Source organism: Argiope bruennichi, chromosome 7, assembly GCF_947563725.1.
Source record: "Argiope bruennichi chromosome 7, qqArgBrue1.1, whole genome shotgun sequence".
NCBI classification, from domain to species: domain Eukaryota; kingdom Metazoa; phylum Arthropoda; class Arachnida; order Araneae; family Araneidae; genus Argiope; species Argiope bruennichi.
This window is the reverse complement of record NC_079157.1, coordinates 73036212-73054127: the sequence shown is the minus strand read 5'-3', so window position 1 is coordinate 73054127 and position 17916 is coordinate 73036212. Positions and strand designations below refer to the sequence as shown.

At 31.8% G+C, this 17916-nt stretch overlaps 1 protein-coding gene across 1 annotated transcript in view; it reads left to right on the top strand.

Moving 5' to 3' along the window:
- Window positions 1-3610: 3610 nt before the first annotated feature.
- LOC129976437 (tubulin alpha chain, testis-specific-like) overlaps window positions 3611-17916 on the top strand; it is a 58182-nt gene continuing 43876 nt past the window's right edge. Inside the window, exon 1 of the mRNA XM_056090006.1 lies at window positions 3611-3694. The gene's annotated coding sequence lies outside the window, so the exon portion shown is untranslated. The remainder of the gene's footprint in view (window positions 3695-17916) is intronic.

Sequence of the window (17916 nt, the reverse complement as noted above, 5' to 3'; positions counted from 1 at the left end):
AGTGCATTCATAGAAGTGTGTGTGTGTGTGTGTGTGGCCAAATTGTAGAAACGTTTAAAAGTTCGATTTATTTCATTACAGGAGGCATTTTATGTACAAGAAGCGATGATAAAACCCACATTCGTTTACATCAAGATCAGAAGAGCCAAAAAATTTTCCTTTCACTGGTTTTACTATAAGATTTTGATAGGGATTTCTTTGCCACATGTAGTCTTAGGAAAGGGAAATTTAGGTATCTTTAAAAGAATGTTGTAAGAATTAGGGATTTTTATCCCTTCACTCTGAGAGTAAGAAAATGCTTAAGTGAAGAGCTTTGAAGAGTGGGTGTATAATTAATTAAATAAAAAAGTGGAATTGGATCAGGAAATAAGAAACCATTTTAGGACAAAGTTAATGTAGACTAAGTTAAGATAAAAATTAGGAAATAAATTAGTATTTAAATTATATTAAGAGATATCATAACATATATAATATGTTTCAAAATAGAAAGTAAAGTGAATGTTTCGCATATGAATTCTCCTTTCTAAGATACCCGAATATAGAATTTCAATCACAGCTGTGAAGTTCGAGGATGACTTTACATACAGAAATCTGCCCGTCGACATACAAATGCATACGTCAATTAAGTAAAGATTTATAACGTATCTGACTTTTAAGCCATAATATTTTGTTCTGTTTTCAAACACTTACCTGCGTTTACCATCAATAAATAACTCAGTTATCAAACCTGCCACCAACATACATATCGATAAAAGGAAAAATGTATGGTCTTTAAAATCGTCCTCCGCCGTAATTAAAATGACAGATATTCTCTCACGGATACAACCTAACACGTATTTCCTATCCGCTTTTCTTTTTGCCCTGCTGTTGCTGATAAGTAGTGGAATAAAACGTCACTTTATTTCTTTCTTTCTTACCATCTAGCGTCGGCGTTGATGCGAAGACACTACTTTCTCGATAACTTTGCGTGGGTAAGAACTCTTGGAAGACAGACCTCTTTCGATAACGGCGGCAACGTTTGTAGTGGCGGATTTTCCCAAAGAGGAATATACCAAACGCCTTCCTCAACAAATGGTATGCTGTCCACTCAATCGGATTAAATGGTAAACTGGGAGCTGTCATCCTGGGTGGTGTTCTTATTTATCAGGTTCTGAAGTTCGTAGAGTAAGTTCGCGACTGAAGAGTTTCTCGTTTCGGCGGCTGCTAGTGTTTATAAATAAACTTAATCTAGATTTAGAGTTGAAAGTATAGATTAAATCAGTTCTTCGATTCAATTAGTATTTTCGGAAATGAAGCGTTTTATATTCGAAGCAGATGTGAGTAAATAAGGATTTAGAAATTAAGATTCCATGAATAGAATAAATACAGGTGCAATTCAATTCCCCCCCCATGTAGCGATTTTTTTTTATGTATATACTAGGTGGTTTAGTTTAGTTATATTAACGTCCCGTTGTAAAGAAACACTAGGGCTATTTTGGGACGGTTCTCGTAATTTTGAACGGCGGTCAGATGACGAGGACGACACCTGAGCTGGTACCCCCCCCTCTCCGCGCCACACCATACCAGAGGGAATACTTGGTGGTACCCGGAGCGTTGCTGCCGCAGAAGAAATAATTTTAGAAATATCGTTTGAAATTTGAAATGGCTACCTTGTTTAATTAAAAATTAAAGAAAGAATCATATTTATTTTTTGACGACAATGAATACATTCATTGAAATCGAATAATATATAAACGAGCAATATAAATGATATTTATTCTATTTTTTTGACTTTATTATTCAAGTGCTTTAAAATAGATAATTATTTCTTGTTTTTCCATCTTCAGTTAAAACAAATTTTTTTGACTATCCAACTTGTGAGCATCTTTATTTATACGTGATGCGCTGGTAGATCTAACAAGTGATGAACGTTTGGGAGGCAGATTTTTCGAAGAAGCAATTAACAAGAAATGATTTATTTGTCAATTTTTTCTATTCGAAATAAATGCTAATAATTGGATTATACCTATAACCTTCGCGCAAGTGTAAACAATAAGTCGGCTAAGTCTTATCGCAATCATCGGATGAACGGTACGGCAACGCATAAAATGCGAACAAACAAAAATTCATTTTTATATATTAGATTTATATATAAAATATATTTTATCAGATGCGTGGCCGAATAGAAGAAACATTTTAAAATTTTATAACTTCGATTTATTTTATCACAGGAGGGATATTATGTGCAAAAAGTGCTGCTAAAATGACGTCCGTTTACATCGCTACACAAGGGCGAAAGAGTGAGAAATTTTTTCTTTCGGGGATTTTAGCATGAGATTTTGATAGGGATTTCTTTGACACATATCGATTTAAGCAAGGAAATTTTTAAAAGAATGTCATAAGCATTAAGAAATTTTATCTCTTCTCTCGAAGCGTGATAAAATGCTGAGACCAACAATTTTACCGAGCACGTGCAGAATTAATTAAATAAAAAGGTCGAACTGGATCAGGAAATAAGATAACATTTTAAAATGACTTTAATGTGTGCTAAATTAAGATAAAAATTAGGAAATTAATTAGGATTTAAATTAGATTAAGAGATATCATTCCATATATACTTTATATGGTCATGGTGAAATTGTCTTTATTGCCAAACAAAATATCGCCAAAAGAGATCACGTTTGTCCTATCCAATAATTGCACGGAAGAAATCGTTCTTTGCATTCATTTTTTGTGCTACATCATTAAAAACGGCATTTTTTTTTTTTTTGAAGTATGTGGGAATGTTTGATCTCCCTAGGTTTTCTCAAACAGTTACAATATACGGCACATTTTCAGTTTATCTTCATCATATAGAGAAGAGAATCAAACATGTATTGTCGCTCTGTCCCTTTTCACTTTTTGGATCAAAAATTCGACAAAAATATAAAGTTTTGAGGCAAAAATCAGATACTAATTTTGTCCTTAGATAATAACTTTTTGCGGGAGGTAAAAATCTCGAATAAATTATCATATCTTAATGACCTTAATAAAAAGAATGACGGTTAATTAAAATTTAATAAATAGATTAAATCAATATATCGGCATCTGCTTATAACCATAAGATGCTCGAATATGTCATGTAATAATACTATAGATGTTTTTTTGGAATTCATTATAACTAGATTGAATTTTAAAAAAACTACATATCTTGGAATATCTTGATTTCCATGGTGACCGCAATTAAAATGACGCCAAGAATAATGCCAAACTGGAATTACTCGCATTTAGTTTGTGAAGTCATAGAGAAACCCAAAGCGAAAGTGTGTATAGTTGCTCTTAGTTTGGCTATTTTCGGCTGCTTTTTTTACATGATTTGATGGTTTATGGCGGTCGCCGTGGAAATAAATCTGTACCCATAATTCACACATAAAATATAAAAAAATAAATTAAATTATATATTTTCTATTAAAGAGAATTTTTTACAATGCATTAATTATAATTAGAAGGAAGAGATACAGTGTTTTATTAAAAAATTTCCTGTTTGCACATCTGATTGTACAGGTAATGTTATCAAAGGAAGCAGATGTTTTCTTGTCTTTTTCCGGTACACTTGCAAGTAAATTTCCTGTAAAAATTCTGATAGATTTCACATAAATAGATGAAGTATAATACAGAGCAATAAAGAGAATACTCAGTGCAGTTCCAACTTTTTTTAAAGACTTGTGGAATACAGGTACAGTAAATCTTACTTTACAAATAATTATTAAAAAGAGAATTCATTTAACTTGTGTTAGTAGCGTTAACAATACTAATGTTTAACTTCTCGTAAAGCTTTGACTTTTATTTTTAATTTCTTTGCAAAGAAAATTCGCCATCGGATTTAAATGCATTTGGATGATTCAGATTTCACTTTCTTCTTTTTCGGGTATATTTTTAGGGGGGGGGGCTGATTGCTGTTATATATGTGAATACATGACTCAAAAATCGAAAGAGAAAGCTGGGGAAAAAATTGTTTTGTAATAATGACATCAAAATTGTATATATGTATCAGATTGTAGACCAAATCTCTCAGAGAAGAATATAATTATTCGAGAGCAAGTTCTCGCGACTATAATTAAAGGAAAATAATTAGAAAAAAAATGTGGAAGGCAAAAATTGGCATGGAAATCAAACTTCTATGATTAAAGCTTTCAATTTTAAAATAACACAAAAATGCTTTTATATATATTTTGTTCTAGTAAAATATTGTATATATTTTTTTAATTGTTATTTGTTTATAAGTGCATAATAATTCAATCAGAATAAGTATAAGTTAACGTGAGTCTAATTTTAATTAAATGCAGTCGAGTTTCTGTTTAACAAAGCCTCATTGTTTCTCTTAGAAACTTTATTAATTAAAACTCCTTTCTTATTTTTACTTTTTGTAATTAAATTATCTGTCTTAGATTAGGCCTACTATTCGCTCACCACATAAAAAAGCACTCATTCATGTAATGTCAATCAGGTTTGATCAATTAAATTTTATCACACCAAATAATAGTTTTATTTTTAACTATACTTGCACAATTCCAACGGAGTATTCCGATGGATTAGCTAAGCACACTAAGTGGCGAAATTACTTGGTGAAATGGGTCAAGTCGTTAAAGTTGGGGGTCTGCGTCAAAATTTTATTTTGCGAAATTACTCAAAACTGGAAGACAGAGAGGAAAGGTAGTTGAATATTAAGGAAATATCTAACACAAATTGCTTTCAAATGAAATAGAAATTGGCGGAATTGGTTAAGGCTGGGGAACTCCGTCACAGCCCCCCCCCCTTCAGAGAATATGTAGTGTTTTTAAAGATTCATCTTTAAAATGGTGGTGGAAGAGGAGGAGGGAGAGGGAGTATTTAGAGGGTTGTAAGTTAAAATTAAACAAAAATGACCGACCTTTGAGCTGCTACGGGATTTTCTTTATTTATTTTGATCCTATTTATTTTAAATATATAAATGCCTAAAATTTCCATAACTGTTCTGTGTAACGTTATAGAAGATGAACATCCCATTGTCAAGCAGCGAGTGACATAATATTCTTACATACATTATTTTGTTTCAATAATGTTAATAATAAACTAGAACCAATAACATCTCATACTCTTTAATAAATGTACTTGTGTGTACTACATGCCACAGGCGAACAATATTTATGAAAAAACTTATGAGCATGCCATCTTTGGCGATTTTTTGGAGGATGAGATGCGATTAATACACAAATGCCAGAAAATTGAATGCGGATTTTGGCGTCTTTTTTTCTAACCGATTAAAACTAAAATTTCATACATAATTATAAGTGTGATCACAAAATCACATAGCAAATTTCATATATTTATTTAAGCCATTACGTTTTTGCGTTATCGCGTTCACATGCTTGCTCAAGTATACACCAGCAGATGGCCAACCACTGACTGATTTGGCTCAAAATTTGATACATATTTACTTTTCAGATGTTAAAGCTGTGCACCAAATGTTATCTATCTCGTTTCTTCATTTTATAGTCATCGTTTTAACTTATATTCAGTTAGCCGGACAAACAAGCTTTCTCTTGATGGATTTCATACAAAATTTGATAGTACTGTACAAATTTGGAATAGAAACCATATGCCGAATAAATCTGTCTAATTAAAAGTGCTTTAAAGTTATCTGTTTCAGAAACAGAGAGACATATATAATTCCAAAAATTTATTTTTCGAGCTTTAGGTGATTTGAGACATATAGATTTGTCAAATACTTTATTTAAAACTTTTGACAGTTGCGATACTTTCTCTTTGTATACCTTTTATACGAGAAAGTAAAAAAGGGTTCGCATGAGTCACGAAAATTTTAGACAATCATTCACAATTCCGAAAAAGAAAAAGAAATCGCTTACTGTGTTAAACTTGCATCATATTAAATTATATCAATATGTAATAAAATATCCAAAGAAAAAAGAAAATCTTGGGATTTAGTGTTTGGTGATCTGATAAATCGAAATTGTGATTTGGCGATGGTTGTTTCAAAAAGAAACTTCAGTCATCCCTACTCATATATGGTCTAGGAAAATAATCAAAAGGTTTTAATCTATTGCCAATTATTTCAAGAAGGAAAGCAAAAATCTCTGAAGGCGATCTGACGTATGAAGGCCCAATGAAGGATTAAGTAAATTCGGTTTTTAACTAACCGTTGTAAGTAAAATACTCATGAATATGTATAATTTCAAATCAAAGAAAAAAAAGAACAGAAAAATTTTACTACATAAAAATTTAGTCAAATCTGAAATTAAAAAAAACATTGATTTAAAGGTGCACGAGTCTAATGCAATAATTAATCATCCTTTCAGTATGTAATCAAATTACAAATTTTCAATTACGTTCTTTAAATAAATTATAATTCTCACCGTTGTTGTCTGCATAACGTGTGGGACGAAGCACATCCCATTGTGGCAGGGGCGTGTAAAATATTGAATACAATCTCTCGCGGATCAAAATACCCTTACCCTGCCTACAAAAGCCGAAAAAACAAAGAGTAAAAAAATTGCCGGTAGCCCACCCATTGTTCGGCCCATTGTCACGTATTCAATTATGCAGATTCCGAGGTAATTGCGTGTCCCAGATCCCAATCCGATTTTGGAATCTGCCCTGATTTCGATTAAGAGATACTTTAATTAATGGTTCTAGTTCACCGCCTCTTCTTTATTGGACATGGTGGTCAAGTCTGGCTGTCTGTCATTCTGTGATCTGGTGGGAGTAGGCTGGATTTTTTTTAATGTAAGCGGGAAAGGCTGGACCACCCGAGCCAATTACTAATTTTAATTTTAAATTCTGTTTCGCGTATGGCTCTTCTTAGCATCTTCGATTAATTTTGAAGACTGCGCCCCAAGTATTGTTAAGATGACCTTGAATGTAACAGAATTGTTGCTAGGAAGGATTTTTTTTTTCCTTCCTCATGCATGATTTGCATACTTGATCGAAATAGATCCGATCCGATGTTGGAAACATTTTCTTATTTTATTAACCGTAACCGTACCGCACCCTTTATCTACATACATAGTGGTATAAGCAAATTCTATGGGCAGTCGAAAAAGGTGCACACAATCGCAGTGTGATCTTGTAGAAATAGAACAAATTATTACTACATTAGAATTTGTCTAGTTTGAAGCCAACAATGCAGCAATAAAAATTCGATTAATCTAAAAAAATTTTTGCCAATGAGAAAACGACAATTTTTTAAAAACTAAGAATGGAAATTAAAATTTATTTTTTATAGATTTAATAAACGATGCATAAAATAAAGAGCAAGTAATTTTAATATTGATAATTTATTATCATTTTCTGTAATTATATTGGTATTTAATATGATTATATTGATAATTATAATTAAATTTTATATTAAGAGTGATAATTATGATACATTTTGATTTGGTATTATTATTTTTACCCTTTTGTTTTTAATATATCTGAGTAATATTGATAAACATAATAAAAATTTAATAATTTAAAAATATTTTTTTTAAAAGTGAGTAGTTTTTAATTAAATAATTAAAGACTGCTCGAACAATAATAGTGAGAAAACAAATATCTAACGCTTTCAAAAATTGAAAAAAAAATTAAAACATATTTTTGTTTCATTGAATATGATTTAAAGCAATCCTAGAGTGTGTCCTAGAGAGAATTAAGGGCCTCAAGTAATTGCGTAGTTGCGATCACTCAGGAAACTAAGTACGGATGGATTGATTTAAGTTAGAAACCACATTAGAAATGAGAATGATTTTCTTCATTTTTTTCTTAACTTCGTGCTACAGTATATTTTAGCTTTATATTAAAAAGAAATTTAAGGAACCAGAAAAAACCAGGGTATGTGTGGGATTTGCGTTCAACAGACCAGACCGTTTCACCTACACCTACCGAATATGGAATATATATATATCTTGGTGAATGAAAATATATACCACGGAGAGAGTTTTTTGAAATTTTTTTATAATTCTAATTATAAATTAAGAGCAATTTTGACGTTTTTCCATCATAACTTGCAAACATTTTATATCATAAAATTCATTTTTACGTCATTTTAAAATTTAAAATTATATATATTACCGTTAAAGTATATAATGCAGTTATTTCATAGAATACCTAGTTATTCCATGAAATAACTGATCGTGTCCGTTAAAGTGTGTAATATGTTATTCATTTGACACTTTAACTAGCTATTCTATGAAATAACTAGGTATTCTATAAATTAACTAATGAGAGACAGTTAAAGTGTAAAATAAACAATTTATCTAAAATGAAATTAAACTAATGATAGACAATTAAAATGAAAAAGAAGCAATTTATCTCATTTATGCAGCGTATATGAGATTTTATGGAAACATACCATAAAATCATTTGTTACAACAAGGATTACTAAAATGACACTTGGAATTACAAAGAACATTATTTTTAAAACAAAAACATTTTTTATTTCTAAAACAAACAAACAAAAACATAAGTGCAGTAGGGGTGGAAGGTAAATGTATTTGTCGTGCGAGATATATGATATAGATTATTTTACACTTTAACGGGCTGCAGATCGTTATTCTATGAAATAACTAGTTAAATCATGAAATACAAGAGAGTTTTACACTTTAACGGACACGATCAGTTATTTCATGGAATAACTAGGTATTCTATAAAATAACGGATTTCATACTTTAACGGTAACATATATATTTTTACAATTATACTAATTTAATATATGCAAATTTTTTTCTAACTTCTAGAAGTTAAAACTTTTTTTTTTTTGCCCAATTTTTAACAATAGATTGCATTTTTGCTTGCGATTCAAACCGTTTTCATTTCCTCTATCAAATATTTAATCGCTTGATTTTTTTTTTTTTTTTTTTTTTTTTGCCTATCGTTGAAAGTTAAAGAAGAAAGGATCTGCTTAATATCTGTGTAGTTTATAAGGCGAATAAAAAAATGAATGAAATATCATGAAATTTAGAAGACAAATGAACAAAAATTTTATATTTTTAATAGCGCTATGATATTATCGGAGTGGTCTCTATCAGAAAGATTCATGCACATAATGAACGAAAAGCATGTAAAATAATTAAAATAACACAGATTTAATATCTAACAATTTGACGGAATCATGCACGTAAAGTTATATTTAAACGAATTGCCTGAAATTAAATATAACCAATATTTCCAGCCAACCAGCTAGTTATCAAAGGCAGCTAATTATGAATTATACTAAGAAAAAGTTTCCTGCCTGCAATTGATTTTCAATATAATTTATATGATTTAATGATTAAAACTATTAATTAGTGATTTTTAATATTTAATTATTAACGGCATTTGATTATGATGGAAATTAAATATTGATTTTTTTGAATTCTGACCATATTACACTTTTAAATAGTAGGAATTTTAATTTTTCCGACATTTTAATGGGTATTTGGGATTACAAATAGTATGAGAAAGTATCGAGTTCTTTAATTATTGAAAGATAATAAAATTAAAATTTTAATACAAATTTTTGCTGCATTTATCTTATAAATACTAGAAAGTTTATAAACAGTTGTTTTACTTCAGCAGCTTTCCATTCATTGGTGGATATCTAATTAATATAGATTTCAGTTTCCTTCTAAATAATTTACACTTAATGATTAGTTTATTTGGCGATTTCAGTTAATTCATTTAAATCTTTATTTTGGCGAAATTGTTCCAACACCAAATTTATCAAGGACTGCAAGAAAAGAACATTCAAACACAAACACCCATATATTTTTTTAAAGCAAGGATAGCAGCCCACGATCAAAAAATGTCAAGGAAACATAGGAAAATGTCGTTTACGCATAATTAATTTCATTTTAACGCCCAATTAATGATATTAGAAAAACTAAACTATAATTAACTTACATTTTAATTAACATAACCGTTTCATCATGAAGCATAAATAAAGCAGAAAGGGTATTGAGTCAGTTGTTATTTGTCAAGCAAAAAATGGATACAACAGTACAAGTGAGGCAGTATTGAAAATGTGCATTTTGTCAATAATAATAATTATACCCTTAAAACAAGTAAATAAATCAAAGTAGTTCAAATGGAGAATATTAATTAATTTAAAAATAGAAATATTTTGGATGGATAGAAAAATTCAATATTAATTATTCAAAGTGGAGCTATTGCAAATCATAAAATCAGTGAGGGACTTCTTCCTTCAGTTTGCTAGCGTGCTGAATATATTAAGCGCCATGTCAAACACCAGTGACTGTTGACTGACAATATAATCTTAATTCAGGCTGGATTAGTCATTGTTGACTGAAGATATGCATTAAAAAATTATATAATTTAAATAAATTTTAATCTGGAAATTATAAAATGATGAACCTAAATCTATGTATTCTTATCGCAACCTTAAGCCCCCTTCCGACGGTCCTGTAATATTTCCCGTTTCCCAGTACTGATACGACATTTACAGCTAGCTGTGTCATCGCTGTTAATTACTAAACTCCTCGAGATAGCCATATGGTGGATCTTTTCATCTGGGTGGTCTCGCATATGTTCATTAGCGACTACAGTGAAAGACCACATCTGGGAATTCCTCGTCCAAGAGATATTGATAGTACCTTCAAAGAGAAAGGGGTGTCCAAACATCTGGATGCTAAATTTTTCACATTGAGAAAGGGCTATGATAACTCCGTGTTCCAGAACAGTCAGTTAGAAAATGTGCATCACTAAAAGGACCTTCGCACGACCTACTGGCGCCGCTGAGGGAGCATATTGCTGAACGCCGATTGGCCGAAAAAGAGCTGAAATGACCAATATAAATTAAGAGGCGGAGATTTCTTTTATGGAGATGAGAAGAAACGAACTGCAGGCACACTGTTGGACTACGCCCACGAGTTTGAAGTCCGAGAACTACCCCTGGAGTGTTCGTGTTGACTAAAAACTTGTTTGTTCCCTCTGGTGTTGTTTCTCCGTATTGATGGAGAACTGAGTTTCAAGATAAACCTTCGACTTCGACTGTTGTGTCTCCTACTACAGCTGTAAATAACTATTTATTTAACCAAGATTAGAACAAGTTGTTCTTTTGTATATATAGGGCTGTAAAATAAAGAATTGTCTGGAAATTCTGCTCCGTTATTTGATCAGTCTAGATCAAGATATTACAGCTCGTTCACTTTACGTATATGGTCGTAAATCTGCTATCTGACCCATTGTAGGACCACCTCTGCCTGTGGACGTCGATCGGGAGCTTCAAGCAAACTGTAGGTAAATGAGCAGACATCAAAGAACCTAGGAAAACCATAAATGAGAGGAAATAGAACAAATGCGCCGGACTCAAAGCGTGCACGGGCCGTCGGGAAGGAACCTTACATAACCTCTGATTGTCAGTATATCAATGAAATTATATATTGCAAGAAGGAAAGGACGACAAAATAGGCTTGACACTTAACGTATTAAATTGCATAGCACATTTTGTGCCATGTCTCGTAGTATAATGAAGAGAAGTAATTATACATATTGGATCAGATGGCATTCTTCACTAACAGGATGTAATCCGACAAAGAACTACTATTTTCAAACAACATTTCATTTATGTAATCTGATGCGAATTTTAACTATCCAGTTCAAATATAAGAATCGACTGACGCACAGGCAATCAACCCTTTAATGGATTCGGACAAAATCTTCATCTAAAATACTGCTGGAAATACTGCTGCCCTAGATTAAAAATGTCTTCAGTTTTAATTTTTCTCGGATTCAGTTCGAAATTTGATACACACCTACGTATTAAATTTTAAATCTACGTGCCAAATTTTATCCTCCAGGCTGTTTTCGTTTTGTAATTATCGTTTTAACTTATTTTTGGACAAAGATTTTCTCTAAATGGATTTTATTCCAAATTTGCTACAACTGCACATTTGGAATAGAGACTATGTACCAAATTTCATTCGTCTTGTTCATACGATTTTTTTTTAAGTTTTCGTGTTTACGAACAAACAGATATAATTCCAAATATATGTTTTTCATACCCAGATAAATCTCAAACGTGAAGATTAATCAAAATCTAGAGGTAGATTTTTGTACGATTACAATATTTTCTCTATACTCTCCGTATATAGAATGTAAAAATATTAGCTTATGGGTATAAAATGATTAGACATTCTGAATCGGGATGACTAAACTAGATTTTCATTCTGGTTTTAAAGTTTTTGATTGTAAAAGTCTCTCAAATTGGATTGGGCTTATTTTTTAATTTAATTTAATTATATTTTAATTTAAGAACTTATTCCTAAAGTATTGCCTTTTCCATTATTTACTGCAGTTGAAATAGGTTTACTTGATCGTACCAGTATTAATAAATCATCCTGATTGAAAAATAGTAAAATCAAAATACATAATTGATGTTGCTACATTTATTCTTATTTTTATAAGCAATTACTTATTTCATCCTTTCTTTCTTTTTTACTTATATATTTTCACATCTTTTGATTTTATCCGGTATCTTCCCTCATATATGTCGTTAGTAGCGATACTAAATGCGGATTTTTTACTTATATAGGGTGTTTATTAATTATTGTCAGGGTTTCCGTACCTCATAACTTTCGAATAAAAAACATTACGTAAAAACCGATTACGTATTCGTAAATTACAACTCAAAGAATTTTATTAATGATATTAAAGTGTAAAGCTTGCACAATTTGCACTTTGTAGGCATTCAGCTGAAGGCGATTGTTTAAGTTGTACTTTACGAATACATAATTCTTTGAGTTGTAATTTACGTATTCATAATTCTTTGAGTTGTAATTTACGAATACATAATCGCGATTGTTTAAGTTGTACTTTACGAATACATAATTCTTTGAGTTGTAATTTACGTATTCATAATTCTTTGAGTTTTAATTTACGAATACATAATCGCCTTCAGCGGAATGCCTACAAAGTGCAAATTGTGCAAGCTTTACACTTTAATATCATTAATAAAATTCTTTGAGTTGTACTTTACGAATACGTAATCGGTTTTTGCGTAATGTTTTTTATTCGAAAGTTATGAGGTACGGAAACCCCGACAATAATTAATGAACACCCTGTATATTTACACATCTTTTGATTTTATCCGGTATATTCCCTCATATATGTCCTTAGTAGCGATCCTAAATACGGGTTTTTAAGTATCCTGGGTGGAAGTTCAAGAAATTGGTCATATTAGACGCACGTCAGAGAATCGCTATAACATATAGTAATCTGAATCATGCTGATTCAAATATTAATTTCGTTTTCAGTCGAATATATTACATTAACACAGTAAACCCTTTAATACATACTTTTTCCTAAATATATCTATTTTGAGGGATTTTGATTGATTTAATAATAATTATTTTAATTTAAACTGAATCAATATTTTAATCTGTTTTATCAATATAAGATAACAAATCTAGATTCATTGTATGACCTGTGAAAAAAGAATTAATTCTTTGAAATTGCAAAATTTGGCGACAACTATGCCAATCTTCTTTATACCGTTAGGTTTTGGTACATTGCTGTCTCAATACTTATAATAATAATAAATTTAATTATTAAAAGCCACATTATGTGATCTAAATATCTATTGACACTATTTTTGTGACTTCTGAAATTATTACTACAGAGAAACTATAATCCGATATGATCAAATAGCTTACTAGTGATATTTAAAAAAATTTTGGTTTCTGCATCGTTCACTCACAGATTCCAGACCATCATCCAACTCTATGTTGAATGTTAAAAGGCATTCACTTCATCTGAACCTCGATAATTAAGAGTTTAATAATCGATCAACACCAGATGGTCGTTGAGCCCACCAACAACGACCGCCCGTGACCCAATCACCAGAGTCGAGCGTCGCATAACAGGTGTCGACCGCGTCCTACGATTGACACTCACGACTTTGATGAATTCCGCGGCGAATTCTGTCAATTCTGCAAACAACCGACCGGCACGTTTGTCTAAAAAAGGGCATCCCAACATGTGAATGGGAGTATTGAGTAGTAGTAAATTGGAGGCGTAGGGTAATGCAGAAGTGCGTGTGTTGCGCAACCTACGTCCGAGAGCAGATGAGTGTTTGTACTCGACTGGCCCACTGGGTAAATCCTACTCTCACAAACACCCTGGCTTTTTTTTACCTACTCGTTTGACTCGAACCACGTGGATACACCACCTACTACACTGATCGGGTTGTTCACTTTTGGCGGATTCAGGAGACAGTGGTGCAAGTTAGAGCAGTGGCGTGACAACCGAGGGGTAAGGAGGTATAAGTGCTCAAGGCGCAATGGAGGCAAAATATTAGTGCATTTATGAGACATTTTGAAGTCAAATGTGATAGAGCATAGGTTCCCAAAGTGGTCCAGGTGGACCCCCAGGGGTCCATAGGAGACCACACGAGGGTCCACGTAGATGTGAAAAGAAAACAGGGATTCACAAGCTGTAAGTGGGGGTCCACGAAAAATTTTCTGGTTTTCATAATAAAGAACAAAAATGTTGGCTTGGATTTATCTATGAACGTAGGTAGGTAGCATCATTCACTAGGTAGGTACTCAGAAATATTCGGGACTCAGTTCAAACACAGAATTAAATAGAACAATAGATAATAGTACAAGTGTACACCACATGTCGAAACTTCCAAAGTGCCACCCGTGCGCCCACTCGTCCGGGATGCTTGTTTAGACCTGCAAAGGGATGAAATGCGACTTGAGCTGTGCTACTTTTTGAAACTGAAAATGTGCTACTTTTTTTTTCTTCTTAACACCCCCAATTTAGGGTGATATTTTTTAGTTTTGAGAATACAGTAGAAATTTTAGCAGCAGGGGGTCTACCGAAAATAGTAAAACTTTGAAAGTGGTCCACGAGAAAAAAAAAGTTTGGGAACCTCTGTGATAGAGGGATGAAAAAATAAAATAATACTCTAGCCCTCATTTATCCTTATCGAAACCTCTGGTTATGACCTAGGGGGGGGTATAGTGAAATAATCACATATCACTTAAACACCATTTACCATCTTTAGATCATTCCGTCGGAATATGTTTTATCCTGCCGTATCAATGAATGATGTAACTATCAAACCAACAGAATTAGTTTCCCCGAAACTTTCTCTCATTCTCCCTAATAAATGTTATCTTAAAAGTGTTTTCCTTATTAAAAGTGTAAAATTCGGGGCCATAAATAAGAATGTTATCACCACGAATGTTACATTTTTTGAACCCTACGCATGAACACTTTGTGCTTTCGTAGTCTAGTTGTAAAAAATCGAGTATGCATTTTGAACGCCTACCGTTTTCAAGAATTGAACACAAAATGTAATATAAAATTTTATCAAAAAAAAAAAACTTACTAAATTTCATATAATCTAAGTCGTTGTGTTTTTCAGTTATAGTGTTTATATGCATGCATAGGTCAACAGACGGCCAACTTCTCGACGGATTTTATTCAAAATTTGATACGGCTCTATATTTAAGATGCTTAATCTGCATACCAAATTTTATCTGTATAGCTTTTAACGTTTTATAGTTATCGTGTTCATTGTACTGGAACTAACTTTCTGTTCAAAGATTTCGTTCAAAATTTGAGATTTTATTATAAATATGATGACAAAATGCCGCAAATCAAATTTCATATTTCTAGCTCAAAACGTCTTCCAGTTATCATTTTCATAGACAGGAAACTACGATTCCAAAGATGTGTTTTTCCAGAAAGGCATAAAATCTGGAGGACTCATCAAAATCTCGAATTTTATGATGATTATAGTACTTACTCTTTGTCTGTTTCGTATATAAGAAAGTAAAAAAAAAAATCTGATGTCAGCATTTTGAAGAGTTGCTTCATTTTAGACATTCCTGAGTCAAAAAAAAAAAACACGTTTTTGATTTCAGAATTATGTCTGTGTTTCTGTTAATCTGTAGGATATTGTAACATTCCCCGTTTCCCAGTACTGATAGGACATTTACAGCCAGCTGTGTCGTCACTGTTACTTACTAAACTCCTCGAGATAGCCAGATGGTGGATCTTTTCACCTGGGTGGTCTCGCATCTGTTCATTAGCGACTACAATGAAAGACCACATGTGGAATTCTTCGTCCAAGAGGTATTGATAGTACCTTCAAAGACAAAGGGGTATCCAAACATCTGGATGCTAGATGTTTGGCCGATTTGGCCGAAAGAGAGCTCAAATGACCAATGTAAATTAAGAGGCGGAGATTGTCGCCGAAATAAAGTGCGGAGATTTTTTTTTAGAAGGGGAAAAGAAACGAATTGCAAGAGACTGTTGGACTACGCCCACGAGTTCGGAGTCCGTGAACCAACTGAGTATCAAGAAACCCTTCGACTTTGACTGTTGTATCTCCTACTACAGTTGTAAATAACTATTAATTTAACCAAGATTAGAACAAGTTGTTCTTTGTATATATAGGGCTGTGAAATAAAGAATTGTCTGGAAATTCTGATTCGTTCCTTGATCAGTCTAGATCAAGACATTACAATATCAAACAGCGGATCCATTTTCGAAAAATATCTATTCGAGATACTATTCTTTGGAAGTTTCGTCGTATATATGGGGTTCACACAAACTAAACCAGTCAAAGGTGAAGCATCGCCCCATTGATGTATTGCGGAAATTTAGAGAGGAAAATTCGGAACCTCAGTGTCGTCTTCATCATTTGGCCATGGCTTAAAATCGCTCTCAGATTAGCTCTTGAGTAGCTTTAAAAAAACGGGATGTTTATTTCACTAAACTAAACTAGAATTCACGTTTATAAATGCGAAAACTCTAAAAAGCGCCCATCTAAATAAAAGACATCTGTCAAATTTTCTTTTCATCTATGGGTAAGTGAAATCGATGACTCTTATAAGCTATAAAAATAAAATTTGCCGTACAATTTAGCTAGAAAAATATAGATATGAAAAAAAAGTTTTAAATTAAATCCGTCATTTTATTTGTTGTCTGTCGACTTATCTATTTATATGCATAACGAGGTAGTTTTAAAATATAACAAGATGAATGAAATGAATGAATTTTAACATATGATCTTTACATCAAAAATATAAATCTACATCCATCTTTGGATTAAATCAATGCCCGGATAAAAAATTTGGTAAACTCCTAGATGGGCCCACCTCTTGGCGACTTAGTATTTGATAATCTCTGATAATCTTTGATAATTGACTATTAATTGAATAGTTGTTATTATTAACTTTCAATTAAAAAACGATACTTAAAGGCCAGAAATAATAATAAATATAACAAAAAAATCAATATAATAAAAAATAAAATAAATAAAATTTTAAAAAATCCGTCTAGGTTGATTATTTGCTAATAAAATAAAATAAATAAATAAAAATAAAAAATAAATAAAATAAATTTAATATAAAATAAATAAATTAAAAAAATCCGTCTAGGTTGCCACATTGGCGACGTTATCGCCACTCGTTTGGCGAGAATTCAAAAAGACGCCAAGAGGTGGGCTGTGCTAGGATCCACCCAAAAATTTGTTTGAATTTCTATATGCATTAACCAATTAAATGGTTTATTTTCTTTACTATCTAATAGATGATACCTTCTTTTTTTGGGAATATTTCTTTTATTATTATTATTATTATTCAAATGGAAATCCATAGAATACTTGACATATATATGGCTTCAAGGTCATTTTTATTGAGTTATATGGTTTATATAATTATTTAATTTTACATAATTGCTTATGAAGGGTTTATTTTTTGCTTACAAGTGTCAAAATTCGATAAATCGATGCACCTACGGTATACGGACAAATCAATTAAGTGGTTAATGTGAATAAGATGAATGAAAAACACTGCAAGTAAAACGAAAGTATACGAATTTTGTATATTTTCGCAACATCAAAATGGTATACTCAATATCAAATCTTGAGTCTAATCACTGTGTATACCCAGTATGAAAATGCAT